This window comes from Vollenhovia emeryi, unplaced genomic scaffold (genome assembly GCF_000949405.1).
Source record: "Vollenhovia emeryi isolate VEMERY1.0 unplaced genomic scaffold, V.emery_V1.0 DF939190.1, whole genome shotgun sequence".
NCBI lineage: Eukaryota > Metazoa > Arthropoda > Insecta > Hymenoptera > Formicidae > Vollenhovia > Vollenhovia emeryi.
Genome location: NW_011967176.1, coordinates 514,722 through 531,656, shown reverse-complemented (window position 1 = coordinate 531,656; position 16,935 = coordinate 514,722). Strand labels below are relative to the sequence as shown.

Sequence of the window (16,935 nt, the reverse complement as noted above, 5' to 3'; positions counted from 1 at the left end):
TCTTTTTGCAAAAGTCTTTCTAACGTTAGTTATAATAATACCTTTAGTCTGACTCATAGGACAATCATTTCTTTCTTTAGTACGATTTGCAAGGTAAAAAGCCTAGAATGTTTTTACATTTTTCAAGAAGATTGGAATATTCGTATTTTATTCGCTATAATCTAATTTTTTGTGTATCAAATAATCGTTTAGTTTGATAACTAAACATATCTCTTCTGGCAATTTATCTCTATTTTTTGGGAAAATTTTAAAAATTTATATGAATTAAAAAGAAGAATTGTCCTTGAATATATGTTACGAATTTAAATTAATCTTTTATTAAAAGAAAAAATGCAAAAACGGTTAAGCGAGATGAATTTGTTAAGCTTTAAAAATGACGATATATAAATGATATATGTCCGGCGGTTTTTTCACTATTTACTTTTTATATTTCAGTATCGGTGTCGAATAAGTGACAAAATACCAGCGATTTACGTTGGTTTTCTTGGCGAGACGCAAGAATAATAGGTTTGATGTACTGAGGTAACGGAACTGTGCTTTTCCCGGCATTTCAGCAAGTACCTACCAAGATAAAGAGCTCGTATATTCTTACGGATAAGAATGGGTGGTTTATATTACGATATCCGTTTTCGTGAAAGCCACAAAAGATGTTTCTTTAGGTGCTACCACGTCTTTTCAACCGATTGACCCGGGTTGCCGTTATTCTACCTTTATCATGTTTTGTTTACTTTTTACCACTTACGTATTCTACATACGAAATGCGAAATATACCGTAAATCACAAAAAAATTTTAATAAAGTTTCGTCTAATTAAGAATATAATGATAAATAAAACATTGAAAATATAGCAATGTCATTATGTAAAATAATTTGCATGTCATTAAAATACAGAAGATATAATGTTAAAATGTAAAAATCTCTCTCTCTCTCTCTCTCTCTCTCTCTTCTTGTACGTCTTTAAAAAATACTTTTGTAATTTATATGATTTGGTATTTCCAATTTAATTTTTAACTATTTTATATTAAGAACTATTCAAAAGTGGATTTATGCCGAAATAGACAACATTTTTTATATACTATAAAATATATTGAAATGAAATATGTTTAAGAAGATATAGATGTCGCCAATAAAAATTTGAATACCTGCAAAATATTTCAAAAATTCCCATCAATGATCAAATAAAGAGAAAAAGAGGAAACACGTAGTCCAGTGAATCAACCGGAATGTCTTTTGATTAAATGCATTTATGTTTAATTGCGTTTGATTAATCAAGTTAATATTACAATCTAAATTGCCCGAAAAATATCAGTTAAATTAAATCAAAAACACTGATTGCGTATTATCGCGTGTGTAATTAAAACTGTGTAGAGTCTCTCGTTACTAATCAATTTTCTTGTAATTTAATTTCAGTTACGCTCATTGTCAGTGCGTTACATTAATGCTTAATTTGTTAAAATACAGCTTTATAGAATGTACTTAATTGGTATGCCGTCGCAATTTAAAACATAAATACATGAAACTAAAAAATTCATAAATATTTATGACACACTAGAAACATGCAGAAATTCTCTCATTCTTCGCGACGCAACGAAATTTTTCTGACTCACGTTGTGCAAGGAATGCAATTCAATTTATAAGCTTAACAAAGTGTGTATTACAAGGGTTCTCGATGTAATATTACATACTTATTCTGTATCATAAAGCGCGTTGTGACTTGCTCACTTTGTGACTTGATCACAAAGAAATCGCGATTGCATCGCGTCTGTAAAATGACGGAAAAAGACACATGACCTGATTTCAAATGCGCTTCAACTATTTAAATGGGACCGAGAACGATACGTGCCATGCTTAATAATGTATGTCAATTAATGTGTCTGTGTGCTTCAACTCGCGGAAAGTGTTTAATTGTGGATTGTAATTAATTGTCGAATGACATCGCGTACGATCGTGTTCTCGTTAAAAGCGTGTTTTAATTTATCGATGACATTATCCGGCGTGAAAAACGGAGCGCAAACGAAATCGATATTTTACCGCTTTACTCCGGAATCGTGCGTACGTACTTCTCTCGAAATAGTAGTACGGAATTAACCACGGACAACCACACACCAGGAAGTCATATTTCAGTACCCGATGCACTCGATGCAGTTCTGCGGCAATCAAATTTTTCCGCGCACGTCCTATGAACTCCCTACGGTTGGCGTGTTTCGACGGAAATTTAACCAATCTGTTGAAGGTACACAAACAATCTTCTACGCTTCTGTAAATGCTTTCCACGTTTGCGAATAATGATCAGAACTGAATCTTAAGAATCTAAATTCTTATACGTATACTTGATCTTTTATATATTAATACACAAATAATAAATGTTTTTTCCTTTATAATAATATTTGCGATTAATTATTTTGTTCAACTCGAGTTCAATTCACTGAATGTAATAATAAATAATTATGACATGTGATGGATAAACAAAATTAATAATCTGAATAGGAATTTCAGTTCAATTATCATTAGCATAAATAAATTGTGAAAAATGTCGAATGTCAGGTAATTGTGTGGACGAAAGGTATCGTCGATAATAATAATTCCAATAGCAACGATATACATGTACTTCGAGATAAATTTTAAGTGCACGAGCACAAGTGATACATCAGCTGTACTGATTCCGAGACATATGAGATGGAAAAGAGAAATGTACATTACAAAGAAAATCGATTTGCGAAGAGCGATTTTACCGCAAACATTCTCTGCATCCCTCTAAAAAAACCGAGCGAGTAGAGTTCAATATCTGAAGAAGTTGCACGAACTCTACTTTCAAACCAAAATTAATATTAACAGCTATGCTGTTGCTTCTAACACCATATTATGCAATCCATGCTTTAATGCGGAAAATCTCAAATTCGCGTTCATTTTAAATTTTGAAAATATTGTTACAGTTACAAAATAATCTAGAAGTGACAAATGAAAAAAAATCGCAGGACAAGACAAATGCAGAGACGCTAAGGAAATGCTAACATTTCCCTTTTGTCTTCTTCAAATGTCAGATGTCAGTCCAATTAAATGACGAATGTTTGAACTATCGTGAATTTCTACATAAACATTGTATCATGCGATGGTTTCTTTGAATTGCTTGGCTTTAAAATCAACAATCTCCAATTGATGGTATAGACACCGAACATTTACTCATCTTCGGTGAATTCGATATGATAATCAAACAACACGTTCAACAAACTCTACATATTGCGTTTGCCGTCCTTGTTGACGCGCCTGTATTTTGATCTCTACATATTTGACACAGTTATTCTGTCGAATATACAAAAGATGTACGCCCTAAGACTATTTTCAGAAAATTCTGAGAAATGAAAAATTGTATGTTTATGCAGAGAAATAGATTCCCTTCTCGAAGAAATAAGAGAACCACGTTCCATTAACTCGCATTTCTAGAATCATATCTCAGAAGAAACTCTCTTAGAATACTAACTATGGGATTATAATATATGTATAATATATAATTATTTATATTACATTATATATATTATATTATTGTTATTAATAACGTATCTCCCTCATCTTATTGATTCTAATTTATTGTTAAACAAATTTAAAAACAGAACTTTTATTTTTCATACCAGTTTCGAAGTCTCGGTTTCTTATCGAGTTTGTGGACTCGGGATGATAAAAGATTCTGGTTCATAAAAACTAGGTTTCCAAAATTGGAGATATTGAAAAATGAGGAGTATTCAATAAATTGCCGGAAGCATGAAACTTCGATCTACTGCAACTGCGCCGTAGAACTGACGGAATGCGAAATGATGGAACTGTGCGAAGCGCGATGACAAACCGATTGACGTCATTCTATACCGAAACGCTAACATCTGAGAAATTGCATTGCGTTCAGGTCGTCGATCATTGCAATCGACAATCTGACCTGACGCCCGTCTACCTTTGGAAAGGTAGAATGCTTCGCGCAAAGGATAACTATGCCAAAGGAACCGCCGAATTCAATGTGTCGTAGCCAATAGCGTGTTCGCTGATTTCTCTCATCTCCCCCTCTCTCTGTCAAAGGACGAAACTTGTCGTGTCGAATTATACTAATTATACTTGGTCGAATTATTACTATTTATACTTGTCGAATTAAACTTTAATTATAGTTGAATTATATTAACTATACTTAGACTTATCCATTGATTGTCCTTCGATCTTTTTGATTACACTATAAAATATATTCTGCTTTCAAAATTAATGTTGCACGAAGAATTCAGAATAATCGAGAAAAATAGAGCTTTTTTATGCACAGCAATCATTTGTATTTACGACAGAATTTAAAACATAAAGTCAGTACAGTAGTATATAAACATAAAGTCATTACTCTAGAATCCAGATCAAAATTCTCTTTGTATTTATGCATTGTCATAAATCGTATTACTGTTATAAATTAAATTTAATTATGATAACTAGAGGACTCGAATAATAATGTAGCGTCATATTTAAAATACGCGTATAAAATTCATCGTGCATTCAGGTGCTACGCATGCACCTACGAAATCATTAGAAATATTTATTTGGAGGTAATGGATCCCTTGATGATAACGAGATAACGGCAGGTATAAAACGGAGTGTCCTGAAAGCACCGAGCGCGATGGTCTACATTTAATTCGACCGGGTTTTACGTGTTCGCAATTTTCATTATTTTGTGCGTAATGAAACGTATTAGCAGCATAGCTTGCACAAGCCGCGCATAAAATGCACTTCCCTCCCTCCTCTCGCTTTCTAGGTATAGAGGGCAAAATCGATGTTAATATTCAGCGTATCATCAACTCGCCTCGATCAAACTTCTCGTAAACGAAGGGGTTAAACGCAGCTGCGCCATTTTGTCGATTAATCAATGTCATATCTTTATTCTACCGTAGAAATACTTAATTTTCCGTACAACTGTAGGTAGTCGAACACACTTTCCACGGTGTCTGAAATAAATTTATTTTACGGTCGGATGATCGAAAGTTCTTGCGATTGAGTTCGAGTTTAAATTCTATGCATAAGATAATCTTCTACAAGGTAAAAAAATTATTGCCGCAAGATGAAGATTATCATTGGGTCTTCGTTGCTGCTGTAATTATTAACCGGTTGTTACTTTTGGCACTTTTTCTCAATAGGCAATGTTTCTTAAAAAATGTTGCTGTTTATAAGAAAATATAAGTTCGAAAGCAGAGTATTTTTAATTAATTAAATATATTATTGTACCTGCAGTAGTACCTAAAAGCGTGCTCTCAAGAATAAGGAAGTTTAAATTTTGTGAAGCATTATAGGAAATTATACAATTATTATTAATAAAATATTCTGAAAAGTTACTTTATATATCTTTTAATTTATGAACGTTATTCGTTTAATTGTAATAAAAACGATATAGATGCAGATAAAATGTCTGTTAAAATAATATAGCGACGGTAAAGTAAGCCTGCCATTCCTCTATCTTCCGATCTCCCAATCATCGATTTCGTATTACATTTCACGAGATAAAAACTCTTGTTTTATTTTTCAGAAGCTCCAGCCGCATCAACCCGTAATGCGCCATCACGTTGCTTCCATCATCGCGATCGAAAAGCTGTCGATCGGATAAATCAAAACGTATAACAGAGAGGATACTACAAAAAGAACGCGTGTTTACTATGAATCCTATATATCTTACGCGTGCTTGTAAATTGTGACGTAATTAAAAATAATATTGCGCAAGTGTACTAGCGATAAGAGCATGCATGTATCAAGCTACGGGCGATAGGCTCGAAAAAGTCGTTAAAGAATGCGAATTACAATTAAATACGTCTTGATCAAAATGGCCTGTCCATAATGTATTTACTTTCAATCATAATAAATGGCGCAGCGATAATATATATTGTTATCATTGTTAAATCATCCGCTTCCCCGTAATATATTTTTAATCCTTTGTATTATAATTTTTGGAAAATTTACTTATTTATAGATTCGAAGAAAATTTATACCTGCTTATATTTTATCAACTTTATATGTACCTGCCTTTTGTGTTAGTTTCTCGTAATATAATGAGATATAAGTTTTACATTATTTACTTATAGCTTTGCAGAAATTACGTAGGATTTATGACTTGTTATATCAATGTATTCCCAATTTTTTTTTATAGAATAAATACGAGATTATATCGTTATTTCTATCTTAACACAATGTTAGAGATTGCTATCTAGTTATCTACCGTTTACACCTCTATGCGCCGTATCGAGGTGGAAACGAGGACCAGACACATCGTCGCGAACACTATTGAAATCAATTGATTCAACTACAACTTTCTTATCGTCCGGACCGACTTCGTACTTTATTTCCAAGTTTCTTCCACTCTCATTTACGATCACATCAGTATTATCGGTTCCATTCGGCGATGAATACTAACAATATCAATTTAGATATAAACAAATATATACAACCGAAAATTGTATTTTAAAGAAGAATAGACATCATGATATAAAACAATTAAATCAAAGATAAAACTTGACCAAATTTTCGGTAAAACTGAAAATTATTTTGTCGACACGCGAAGAATTCTTGAGAAAAATCGCAGGATATTAAATTCTCACGGGTCACGGGTCAATGGGAAATCGAGCTGTATCTGGTTCTTTGTCACGAGAGAATTGATTTGGTTGCCATCAGAAATTAAAGTACGGTCCTGTTCACAACAAGGGTCAGCACCTTGAGTCACTTTGAGAAAATTGAAACCAAGTACGTCCTTTCATGCGCGTAATACGTTTCAGGCTAGAACAATGGTTATCGAAGTCAGACTTTTCACCGAAATTACTTCATTTAACTTACAAATCCCTTTTCGTTATATAATATACAATTTATACATAATATATACAATTTTTAAATCACATATTACTTATAAATTGTATTCTTTGCTGTTATATAATTTTAATCTACACCCTTCCGTTAAATAATAAAAATTTTAACCTATATGGAAATATAAAAGAGTCATGTCAGCTTACGTTAAATCCGCGCAAACGGGAGTTTAAATAACTGCGATATTTTAAAAAAATCGATCTATTCTGCTGCCAATCTATCTATTTCGAGTTACTACAATATCACGATTTTGAGGATTTAATATTCAGTAAGTTAAATATATTTTCTATCCGAAAAAGAGATAAAGTTTTCAATCGTGCACTAAATGTTTTAGCTTTTAGGATTAATTTGGAAAGTAAAAATCAAATTACTGAAACTTGATCATTAAAAAAATGTTCTAACTCAAAAGCAAGAAATAACACAATATTTATTCACAATAATAAAAAAAATGTCAATAAAAATAAGCAACAATAAAGTTACTGAAACTGAAAAGCTGTTATTTATAGAATATAATCTTATAGAGATACAAAAGCTCCGCAAGAAGCTTTCTCTTTTCTTTTTTAATTTAATATATGAAAGAAATGTAAAATTTTCTCGGAAAATTAATGATCCTGCATGTTGCGCACGTTCTGCATGTCCTACGATCGAAGAAAAAACAAATCAAATATCTCTAAAGCGGATTCTTCATCAAACCCGTTATCAAGGCAAACCGAAAAGAATCGATTTTTCTGATCACGTACCAATACTTCTTTTTGCCGTAGCTGCTCTAATGGCACATATTGTGCACTATTCCTGCATCGAATGATTAATGAAGAAACGTACGGAAGCTGGCCTTTAAAACGTGTCGATTCGCGAGAAAAACCTGATAAAAATTATTTATACTTCAAAATCTTATTCTTGGCTCAATTCTCCAAGTAGATTTTATCCATGAAAATCTAAAATTACTATTACAAACATATTTAAAAAAAATGTGGACGCAACGACTACGATCTCCATTCGTCGAAAGAATTATTTGTGAATTTAAGGTCCCCGGGAACTCTTCGATCTACTTAATAATTATTTCATGAAATATTAGGGCATCCTGTCTCTCCGACGATATCGGCGGGGGCCGCAGCTTTTTAAAATGTAAAAAGCAAGCCATGACATCGGGGGACTTCCTTTCTGTTCTGTGACAAGGGTTACTTTAACAGACACGCACAGGAATGAACGCAAATCAGCCGTCTAATGTCCGTCCGTCTGTCTTATCTGTCGCATTTATCTCCTCGGTCGGGATGCGCGCGGGAGTAGCATTTAAGCACCGTCGTGGGCGAAATGAGATGGAAATTACGAGGCGCAATGGCGAATGACGAAAGTACGACGAGGTCGTCCCTCATTCGGAGAGAATGCAAACGAGAAAAGCGGGCGGCCGAGGTCTACATCGTGAAAAAACAGGTCGTACTTTTCCGTACAAGCGCGGCAGATGGAAAAACAACAAGCGGGACGATTATTAATGAGCGTGTTAAGCCAACGGCGGCCGATATTGCGCGAGAGGCAATAGCCGGTCCCCGTCCTCTCTTGCCAGAGACGGTGGCGGAAATTGACCGCTTCTTAATTATTGTCGCTCGCTTTTTCAACGTCGTGAACGATGTGAATAAATTGCGTGCTCCGTAATGAAACGTAACTTCGTTGCGTTGTACAACATTGTGATACTACGGTATAATGCCGCGGCGATTCCAGGTTTATAAAAGAAACTGTGCTTGACATATTGACGAAGAGCATTCATTATGGGCGCGACTTCGACCTGCCCGACGTCTCTCTGCGAGCTCGCCGAAAACAATTTGCAAGAACGATTTATACGTATATGAATAATATGGTTGCAATGAAATAAAAATGAAAATAATTATAAATTGTAATCTCCAAAGTCATGAATATTTAATGGTAACGATCTGAATATAATGCATGAAACATTTTCATACATTTGAGATACCGTACATCAGATTATACAATGGCTTGACTAATTTTCTTCATTAGATATTCAATACATTATAATAATTAATATTCTTCTCTTATTATATAATCAAAATATTACATGATCAATATATAAAAAAAATTAACAAGTCAGCAAAATCGTTTGAAGAATTTTTAGGTCAAGTTTCCGAAGTACAAAAAGAATTCATCATCTTTCCTTCAAATATTTTTCAGCAAATGTTGCGTGTAAAATGTATTTTCAATTGTGCTTTAATTATGAAGATTGCAAATTTAAAAGACAGTATCCAAGAAAAAAAATTAAACCAAAACTAACTGACCGACCAAAGAATCATGTTACATCATTTATTTACTTGACGATTTTTGTTTACACTACCGTTATTGATGTATTTATTATGAGATTCTCTGCTTAATTATAACGTTCAAGAAACAGAAGCAGTATTAATTTTCTAAACAGACAGAGAACAAGCGTGTAACAATGACACGGCGGATTGTGTTCCGTAAATGAAATATTACACTACAGAAAGTGAACTTTGAAATAATAGTTTGAATTATATAGCAACCTAGCGTATAGCAACTCTATGTTTATTGTCAGAGAGAATGGATTCCAATTTCACATCAGAGAATCGTGTTACATCAATTATTTGTATGACATCTCTTCACCCCGTCACGGTTATTGTGTAGTTACTGCATTACTAACGTTGAATCACATTGAGACGATGGCAATTGGATTTGTTTTCGGATACTGTGGTTTACAGCTATAAATCACTAATATACTTACTAATGCAGAATATCGACACGGAACATGTATTTCGAAAGATTCTTGTCATAAATCTGCAATAAACATGCAGGAGATACACGTATGTATAGAAACGGTAACGTTCCTATCACATTTTGTCAAATTTATCGTCTTAACGGAACTGCTTCTCTTTAATTTATATAACAATGGTAAAAAAGTAATTGTTTCGAAAAATATGGGAATGTATACTTTAAGCGACATACGTATATGTAAAATTACAAGTATCGGTTTATTATTATTATTATATGCAGTATAATTAATTACTGCGCGGAATCATATTAATATAATTAAAACGGGTATAACAAACTGTAAGATTTTTTTACTATTTTTTTGTCAATTAATTAATAAATTATTATTAATCAACGTTGGGCGATCTTAGTGCAATTGAAGATAATTGAAGACACTCTCTGTGTGCAGTCAAATGTTGGTTTTTGGATAAAAGAAACATTTTTCGATCAACCCTCAAGGAGGATGATACCGTCGAAGTAGAATTACAAGGGGGATGAAGAATGAGGAGTCATCGGCCAGAAAAAGCTCTATCACACTGCTACGCGAATTCAATCGACGAAGAAAGCCCATCCCACCTCGATAACGCTACACCGATGATATAAACGACGAAAACGGAAAACAAAGAACGTTGACAGAGTCATTAATGGAAGCCATTATCGTAGGAGGTGATAAGTATCAGCCCTCGTATTCCACGCGCCTTTCAATTAACTTTCACGGAAGGCGAATGAAATATTTCACGTGTTACTCGTTTTCTTAGGTAATTACGTTGTAATCGACGAATCGCGGCTCGATAGAAAATGTAAAACAGTCAATATGTAAATTCTTGATGCCGTAAGCGTTTCTACGAAAGGTTATAGTTCAAATATTATAATATTAAATAATTACAACGTTAAGCAATAATAATATAGAAATATTATAATATTAATATTTACAGAAAAGGGAACGAAACAGTAAAACGTAATACGTGTAAGTCATCATACACCGAACCGTTTCATCATTCACCTGCGCAAATAAATATCGTAGACAAATATTTCCTTAAATTTTAACAGACTTTTAATTTAGTATTCAAAAGTGATTAATTCTTTTTATATATGGACAATTATTTTGTCACAATTTTCTCTAACAGTCAGAGATAATTGTGACAATTCAGTTTCATGGGAATTCAATCATGCGAAATAAAATGTTCACATCTGTATGATGTGAGGCAGAAGGGTACACGAGAAAGGGCGAAATTTTATATAGGAGCCTAATGTACATTTTAGTGTCACGGAAGTGAACGATGTCGATCGTTTAGCCCGCAGGTTTCATTCCCGCATAAATCCCGAGTTACTACTACGAATCTTATCAAACTATAAATTTTTCGCGTCGAACTGGCGAGCTACAGTTATATATAGTAAAGTCGCCGAACGTGTCACGAATAAATTCGTACAATCAAGCATTCTAATAGAATCCCCGGTAATTTGCAAGATATTCGCGTTACACGAATTTGTCTTCAAAATTCAAGCAGATATTTGTCAAAGTGCAAACTGGAATGAATAATATTCGTTGTCTGATGCCGTTAAAACGCGTTGTTCCTAAATCGAGTCGCAAAATTGCAATAGGCCTTGGTAAGATAAAATCGATCCCTTTATTCTCGCGAAGATTATCGCGCGTTAGTTAAATCAAGATAAACGGCGTCATTTGTTATGTTCGTATCAAGATCTTACGCAAGAGCACGTCTTGCCAAACAGAGCTTCAAGGTTTTTACCAAATTATTCACGCGTAACGAAAGACATTATCTTCATTGCGCAAATGAGTTAATTATTATAATACAGTACGATGTTTCATATATGTAAAATTACATCAATTTATACTGTAACAAATATTTTTGTTATTGTAACAAAACTTTTGATGAATTGATCATTATTGAATTACACGACAACGTTCTATAATTTAATCTCCTTTCATATCTATTAACTTTTAGTAATCAATTTCCCGTAATTGTTATAAAAACTTTCTCCTTCCAAACTTCCTATAAGTATACACTTGGGTATAGTGAAAAATAAATCTACGTCAAAACTAAGGGTCGTCCTTCATAGCAGACAACGAGGGAAAAGAACATCGACACACCGTAGTTTTGGAAGTTCCATGTGTTCCAGATGGAACAACTATAGCGAAACGTGCCTTCCCTGCAGAAGTATAAGAGAGGAATTTAATAATCGAATAAATCGCACCATCTCAAAATTCCATGCCGAAGTGAAAGAATCCTGGTCGATTACCACCGTGAAGGCCGGTCCGAAATCAGTGTGATAAAACAAAACGCAACAGACTACAAAATCGCATCAAGAAATCTTACGCTCCGTGAATTTTCACGCGCGTATTGTTGAATTCTTGTGGAAAACCCGTGAGAAATCTTCCGGTGTAAACTAATATAGCAAAATACTATCGGACAAGAGAATTTTATCTTTGACCTATTTCTTTACTTTAAAGAAAATTCAGGCTAACGAAAAAAGGTACTGCAAGCGTGATAGTAAAAGTGTATTTTAAATGAGGCCTAAACTTTAATTGAAAGACATATGAAGTCATATAATAAACAATAATGTAAGAAATATAAAGGAGAGCATAAGTGAATGTAATATATAACTCAAATTGAAGTGAAGTTAAAAGTTAGTCTAAAATAATAAGTTTAAGAATTTAATTAAAATATCTTCACGTTTTAAAATATTATGTAGGGCATTTAACTGATGTCCCTTACGATTAGCAACAAATTTTCCGTAAAGTTCAAGTTGAAGTATCAAAGATCGCAAACATTTTGGGCGAAACGACCATAACTCACGTTGGAAATCGTAAAACGGATCGCAACACGTGCTTTTCGTTTTAGCCAGTAAGAAAAATTAATGTTCCCATATAAAAAAAAAGAACAAGTTGTCATGTGAAAAGCCAAAAGCAATTTTTCCTCTGGGCAATTGTTTGTGTCGTGATGCGTTATTACTGCGTCCAACGTTTTCAAACAGATCTTTCTTTCTCTTCTTTTCTCTCTATCTCTCCGCCTTTCTCATCCTATATTTCCTCTACGTTTATTTTTCTGCCATCTAACTCTGTACAAACAGGCAAATTAAGAACAACGCAAATGCTGTACTTTATGCCATGCAGTAAAACGCTCAGCAGAGTTTGCAGGAACTTTTTAATGATCAACAAGCGCGCATTTATCTTATTAGATACATAGAGTGGTTCTTAAATATATTTCGAAAATTAAAAAGTAATTCTTATTGTATATATTTTTTTTCTTCATAAAATTATTCAAGGAATTACTTCTTTAATTTTCACAATGTATTTAATGATCAACAGATAGAATAATATGTGAAAATCTAATCTCTTTCTTTTATTCCTATTGTCAAAATGCTTAATAGTTGCTAGTTTGTCATTAAATATTTTGTTATGTCTATTATTGATACACATAACTCATAAGTGTTCTAAATTGTAAATAAAATAAAAAAGTAAAAAATTGTGTACAATAAATATATCCATTTCCATTCCATTAAAATTGTTTCTACATATATAAGTTTACTCTAAAAATTTGGATAAATAAGTACAATCAAAAATTAACACACATATTAAAACATTCTATAACTCTGTATGATCACTAAATAACTATTTCAAATAAAAGGCAAAATTCAAAGGTATCAAAATTTCACGCACGATAACTGATATTGTTTTTAAAATAAATGATTTTTATATTGCATACCGAGTGAGAAATATGTATACCGGATATTTGAAATTGCATCACAAATAAAAAAATTGACGATATTGAGTGTCATCCGTGTAGGTATTTTAAAAAATGAAATTTCACGATCACGAACATTGACTGCCGAAGAAAGTTTCGGTAAATAATTTTCTTTACTCATGTTTACTTTGTATGCCTTTCTCTTTCTCAATACCAGTTAAAAAGTATGCAGTAATACTGCTTTAACCAGTCAATCATTTTCGTGGAAAAGTGTGAAAAAATTTATTATTTAATCAAAACTTTAATATAATATTGCCGCATTTCGTTCAGGAAACTTTCCATTTAGACAAGCAAGCATACTGCAAAATTGCTTCAAGAACAAAATCCTGGTGGCAGTTGGTATTACTTTTGTACCGGATATACAGCCCGTATGCAAATATAGAGGTGCGATCAATTTAAATTTATATTGGACGCCAGCTGCGCCATTCAATTACATCACACTCGAAGCTCTATTATTAAAAGACCTCGTACGCAAAAACATCTTTTAAACGAGCTTGTTTAAGAGGAATGAACTCGGTTGCTAAGTACCGATAGAATGCAGAAAAGATTGATCACTTTATTCGTCGTTGCCAGTTTTGCATTTTGCATCATCACCGTAGTTCCGATATGACAGTAGCAAATATCTAATAAACCGCAGTACCGTAGTTCCAATAAAGATAACATACGATATATTGAATACTAGTTTTAGGCATATTTTAATTTCATACCGAACAAGAATATGCAAATCTCTTTTAAATGACAAATTCTTTTTTACACGCATCACGGATAATTTAACATACTATCGATTTGCATATTGTTACAGCAATACGGCCCGTATTTCTGCCACGTGTACCGTGTACACTTTAAAATCGAGTAAAATTATGCGATGCGCAGCGTGATACGAAATCGAATGATATTGTGCTTTTCGTGTTCGCAATTTGAGCTTTTCAGAAAACAATAAATATTTTCCAACAAACATATCACCGATCCTTTCGCTCTTGAGTAAAGCGAAGGATCGTGTGTCAATCGTATTGATTGTTCGCTACAGATAGCAGCCGTTTATCTCGAGGACTGTATTTTATTTTTATTACAATTTCATTAAACGATGCAGTCTTTAATACGATAAAATAAAAGATTAAGTAATATTTTTTCTACGTTTGTGTGCCGCATGCTAATGTGTTAAAATATAATTCATTCGAATGCGTTACTCGTATTTCTACAAAATTTCTAGACAAAATAAAATTATTTTACGAACATTTATATTATATAGTTTATCATTTTCAACAATTTATTGGGATTTTAGAACCTGACCAATTCTTTGTTCAACCCCGGTTTGTTCACCAACGTCGTTTAACTTTGAACTTACAAATTTCATTCATCCTTTGTCTCAGTCTAACTGTCCCCTTAGAAAAATACGAAGGAGGAATTAAACTAAGATCAAAGTTAAACGACGTTGGTGAAAACCGAGATAACCGAGATCTTTATGTTATTTCTTCTTCTATTCGACTCACGTCAGAAATGAACGAATTAGGGAACATAAATAAATATATAATACAATAAATAATCATAACTTCACTAATTGGATAGAAAAATATTAGCCCTATTGCGCCTTGACCTGTTCACGTTTTCATTACGTTCCTCATTAGGTACCAGCTCTTTATCCGTACCGTAGCCACGTCCGGTTGATGTCGATGCGCGAGTTTTACCGTACAGACGTTAATTTCCTGAGAGAACGAATAGAGAAACGGGCCGTAAAAAGACGGAGACGCGTGCGAGAAAATATCCAAGAAGCGACTTTTCTCCATCCGTTGCCGCTGATAACGCTTTCCTGTTTACCGTCACGTTGCATTTAGTTACCTCGTATCTTATGAAACTTTAATCTGATATCAAATAAAACGAAAATCCGTATGCAGATTCATAAGATCAACAACATTCAAGTCGAAAGCGTGCAGCCGTGCAGTTACATCAAAGCTGTAGGTACGTTTAAGTACTAACACCAGCACTTAGAAGTTTTGAGTTAGTAACTAACGGTTATAATTAACACAGATATAACACGTATAACCAACATAATTGCAGTACTCTAACTTATAATTAATAATTGATAGCGCAAATTAAGTAATTAGATAAATCTATGCTCTGATTTTTGGAAATGTATTAAAAAATAGTTAATTATTAGACATATTTTATCAACGTGTCTTAAATAATTAAATTTATAAACGTCGTTTAAGTGAATTAAGCATGGATATGTGTGGCAATTAGAAAGAATTGAGTCTTTAATAATTGTATTTTCAAGCAATATAAATTGCTCGGTCTTAATTCGATCACTTCATCAATTTATTTCACCCATAGTTGTTTCACTTTTGTGTTATTTCAATCGAAAAATTAATATGTTACAAAGAGAAAAACCGTTTATCACTGTTAGTAATCACTTGCTCCAGGGAACTCGCACGTGTGATCTCGATTTTCCGAGATAGCCTTCTTTTCCCCCTCGTTGAAACGCGCCAGTCAATACTTGCGCTTTGGCTATTTGTTTCGAATAAGAGATAAATGCCCAAACACTAAACGATCACGTTATATAATTTTTAATCGTACAATAATTAAATCTGTATTGTACTATCGGAAGAAAAAAAATGGTGGAGTAAAAATTTCAGATAAAAACATCCAAGCAGAATTTTGATCCTTTTTGGAAAAATATTACGATTTTGAATTACTTGTTACTTTTTATGATAAAATTATGACTTTGAATATACAACGATTCCTATAATTTATATCGCGAAAAAGTGTAAACTCTACGAACGTTAGACTCTTCGAATACATATAGAAGTTTGGTAAATACAATGGGTGCATTAACGCCCCTAATTTTCTCCTTTATTTTATGGACGATAAAATTCGCGGTGCATTTATCAAATGAAACGGACGAGCGGCGCGTTAAACACGTCGTGTTACCGGTGAGCGAGAAAATCCCTTTCACAACTTCCGACCGTAATTCCAGCCGTCTCTAGTTTTCGTTACTCGTTTTCTATAGTTGCTCGTTATTCCGACCGTTATGTATCCCGACCGATGACTCTCTATTCCGTCTGCGATTGTAACTGCACACCGCATTACTCGCTTCCGCGCTCACGGGCGCGCTTTTGTATGCGTTTACAAAGTGGAAATTCTAATTCCCGTAAACGCGCGCACGAGCCCTCTGCATCCACCACTCTACATCACCAGCACGCGCCATTCTTCCTGGCCTAATCTCGCAAGCTTCGTCACCGAATTTATTCCTTCTCTCGGGCGTGTTATCGTGTCATCGATCAGAGATTACGCCTTTGTCGCGCGTCCGAGGCACGCTTGCCAGAGCCACGATCCTGGCATAAATAGTACCGCGCGTTCTTGCACGGCGAAAAAGCGTCGATATATCGGTCTCATGGAATATTTAGTGCCGACACCGCCCGTCTGATCCGTAAAGTATTCGCCAGCATCCGAAGTTTTCTCGACCATAAAACTTGAGGCCAGATGGTCGCATAATGCATGACGAGTACACGCGCAATCTCTACACAAAATTTCAATTTTTTTAGGAA

General features: G+C 33.8%; 1 protein-coding gene across 4 annotated transcripts in view; it reads left to right on the top strand.

The window, feature by feature from the left end:
* The window catches only part of LOC105562347 (prolactin-releasing peptide receptor-like), a 72,041-nt gene extending 66,161 nt beyond the window's left edge, over window positions 1-5,880 (top strand). For 3 of the 4 annotated variants that reach the window (XM_012013117.1, XM_012013118.1, XM_012013115.1), the window contains exon 4: window positions 5,536-5,880. The gene's annotated coding sequence lies outside the window, so the exon portion shown is untranslated. Of the gene's footprint in view, window positions 1-435; window positions 843-5,535 lie in introns of those variants that run through there. The other variant, XM_012013116.1, reaches the window with a different exon arrangement.
* The last annotated feature ends 11,055 nt before the right edge of the window (window positions 5,881-16,935 follow it).